Raw genomic sequence first — 3,458 nt, forward strand, 5'->3', positions numbered from 1 at the left:
AGGTGGGGGGGGGGGGGAACAGCTTGTGTAAACCATTTACAGTCATACTGGATCCATTTGTAAATTCTTCCCCTCCAGCTGAGCTGACAGGAAAGACAGCCATGGCCAAAAAGGCCTTTCCCATCATCTTGTTACACAAAGCATATGAGTACAACACAGTCAATAGCAGCACAGTTAGAGGGGGGAAAAGGGAATCATCATTAACATAATTATCCTGGTACCAGACTGCTGCATGACAGCCCCCAGCGAAATGACAAGGCAGGGAAGTTTATTGAGTTTTATTTACTCAGAGGCAGCTATGTTTCCCAATCTTACATTCATTTCCACCCTCTCTGTGCATTGAGTGGAGAGTCATCAGGAAGAGCACATCAGATCAGGTTACTGCACACCCCATATGAAACACATTTACTGAAAGGCTTTATTTTTCTAGCTTATCCTTCAGTTCAGCACTGTTTTTATTCTGCACTTAGTGGGTGTCTGTTTGCTTTTGTATGATGTGCACAGTGCCCAGGCTGTCTTGTCAGTAAGGACAACCTGGAAAATGGACGTTGTTGCTATAAGGAAGATTAAAGGGATTTTATTGGGTTTTGTACATGTGTTTTTCATTGCAATGAGGACTAAACAAATACAATTACATTTTGGTAAAAGAAAGAAAAGGGATAATCATATGCAGCGCTATGGAACTTAATTGCATATTTATTATTATTTGGTTAAAATTATTGACCTTTTCAGCCAGGCGATGGCATTCTAACCATTTTTTACATATTTACTGAATTATACTTTAGGGCTCATTCACACTACCGTACAATGCGTATTGTCCCATATGCAGCATATGCAAATAAATGGCCCCATACACACACACACGTATGGAGCCGTATATTTGCGCTGCTTAAAGATGCGCAAAAAACAGAATGGACCCGAAATGCGCCCGGGCAATGTATTTTACTTGCACATGCGCGCGTTTACGCATGTATGTGCATACATACAGTTCATTAAAATTTCTATTACGAATTAGGCATTCTAGGATTGCATATAGTGCGCGCATATACGTGTATATAAGCAATATACAATTTTGCTCTTGCGTTGTGTTTGCATGAGGCCTAAAGAGATACCCTTATCTTTGAAATGACAACAAATACACCTAAGTAATGTTTAGTAATGTTTAGTAATGACAATCTGCAAACAGTCAGTCCCCGAGTTACAAACATCTGACCTGCATGCGACCCCTACTTACAAACGGAGGCTATTACTGTACAGCAGGGGGTCCCAGGCTGCAGCCAAAGTGTATCGCGCAGTATTTCAGTAGTTGTAATGCTACCGCGCTCGTGCCGACAAGGAGTGCCCGCCTTTTTCGGTCTGGTTCGTAGGACTGAAGTACATTACAGGAAGTTGGCTCTTGTTAGACGTGCAGATGAGGGGTGCCCACCTCTTCCGGGTCTCTGTGAGGTTTTTACTGCTGTCTATATCCTCGTTGGAAAGATTTAATCTCACTTCCTGTCCTTGAGACACCAGGAAGTGAGAGAAAATTTACCCCTAGGAAGGTATATTCACTCCTGTAAGAGTGATCATGGGAAAAAGATATCTCCACTAAAGCTTTATCGCCAATCCTTGTTTCCATTACAATCCAAATTTTTCAAAATCCAATTGTCACAGGGACAGAAGGCAAGGTGAAATCTTCTGAACAGGGGCACATACAGCAAAACAAACGTTACAGGGGGTTTAACCCTTCCCTATGCTATCCAATACTAATAAAAAAATTTTTGCCTGGAGTTCCTTAAAAAATGTACCTGTTACAACTTACTTACAAATTCAACTTCGGAACAAACCTATAGTCCCTATCTTGTTCCTAACCCGGGGACTGCCTGTGCTTCTAGATAATTGCCGGCTTTTTATTCTGTGCGTGCCTTGTTGTTGTTTTCTTCACTGGTCTTCTCACAGTGGCCATTTTAACTAAGGGCAGATTACTAGATCTCCCTTTACTTCCCGGGACTCTGGCATATAAGACTAGGCCATGTGACCATGCACATCATTTCAGGGGAGGAAAATGCGGTTTCCTGAAATCTCGTACAGATTGAGATTCCCCAGCAATGCTCTGCTGATGTAACCTTCCCAGGATGCAATTCTTAGGCACAGAAAGAGGACCAGGAAGTAGAAAAACAATAATTGTAAGTAAAAGAAAAATATGCTTAACGAATGTAAGATGATTTCATAGCCATGCAGAGCTGCATGCTGAGGGTAAGAAAAGGGGGTAAAGGTCCGCTTTAACTGCTTTACTGAGGCAGCTTTTTTTTTGGCAGTGCTCAATAGCTCAAGCTCAGTTTACAAACGGAGCTCTTACCCCTACCCCCCAGTCCTACTCTTTCAGACAAGCCATATGGAGATTCTATGAGAAAGAGAGCCCAAAAGCAAGCTGCATCTGCACAGGTGTCTTTATCTTTTTATACATGTAACTCTGTAGTGCTATGTGCATCAAGAGTACACCCTTTATTAAGTATTACAACTTAAGACCCATCTCCTTGCTCCTGTTTAACTCCAGGCTTCTAGAATCTCTAGTCTACAAGTATCTGAGCTACTACCTATCTGATGACCACCTTTCCGACCTCTTACAGTCTGGCTTTTGCCCGCAAACTCCACATAAGTTGACATACTAAAGCTCAGTAATGACTTGCTGGCTATTAAAGCTAATGGCTGCTACACCATACTTATACTGTTTGACTTTTCTGCTGCCTTTGACACTGTCAACCACCCGCCCTTACAATCCCTTGTTCTCCAAGACTCAGCTCTTTGCTGGTTCTTGTCCTATCTATCCCCTTACTTTTTTTTATTGCACACCTTTACATGCAAAGCCCTCTTAACTTATTTGCTTTTGTTATGTTTTAAATTGTGTTGTAAATGTGCTTGTGGGCTCATTCAGGTGGGTGTGCTCGCCCATAAAATGACCCGACCCCAGAGGGGACAGGTGCTGTATGTAATCGTGCACTGCAGCCTTTTCTGCACTGAGAGGACACAGCTGCATGTGATTTGCATGCAGTCACACGCACACCTGAGCCTGCACATCCATGTGGGTCCAGGTGTCAGCAATGGGGATGCACACTGTGTCCCATCCAGGATTGGGTCATTTTACGGGCGTGCATGCTCATCTGAATTAGAGCTCCAACAACTAATCGACTAAATCGATGATTGTGAGAATAGTTGGCAACTATTCTCATCGATGAGAGAGAGCGAATTTTGTTTTTATACAGCCAATCGATTAGTTGAAAAAAAAAATCGGGTAACTAATCAATTATGAAAATAATCGTTAGCTGCAGCCCTAATCTGAATGAGCCCTAAATCGTGATGTGCAAGCTGTTGGCACTATATAAATCCTGTATAATAATACAGAATAAGAACAATTGTAAGATTTGTAAATATTGCATGTAAATGCTGACTGCGTTTTTGTGAAGGGCCCGGCGTAGATG

The 3,458-nt window shown here is 42.2% G+C and overlaps 1 protein-coding gene and 1 long non-coding RNA gene across 3 annotated transcripts in view; one reads left to right on the forward strand and one right to left on the reverse strand.

Annotated features, from left to right (window-relative positions):
- AXIN1 (axin 1) overlaps window positions 1-3,458 on the forward strand; it is a 49,295-nt gene that overhangs the window by 18,983 nt on the left and 26,854 nt on the right. The gene's annotated exons all lie outside the window — the stretch shown is intronic.
- The window catches only part of LOC108796273, a 19,686-nt gene that overhangs the window by 15,001 nt on the left and 1,227 nt on the right, over window positions 1-3,458 (reverse strand). Inside the window, exon 2 of the long non-coding RNA XR_001941792.1 lies at window positions 1,925-1,928. This is a non-coding gene — a long non-coding RNA (uncharacterized LOC108796273). The remainder of the gene's footprint in view (window positions 1-1,924; window positions 1,929-3,458) is intronic.

This window comes from Nanorana parkeri, unplaced genomic scaffold (assembly GCF_000935625.1).
Source record: "Nanorana parkeri isolate BGI_ZX_2015 unplaced genomic scaffold, ASM93562v1 scaffold1087, whole genome shotgun sequence".
Classification (NCBI taxonomy): Eukaryota; Metazoa; Chordata; class Amphibia; order Anura; family Dicroglossidae; genus Nanorana; species Nanorana parkeri.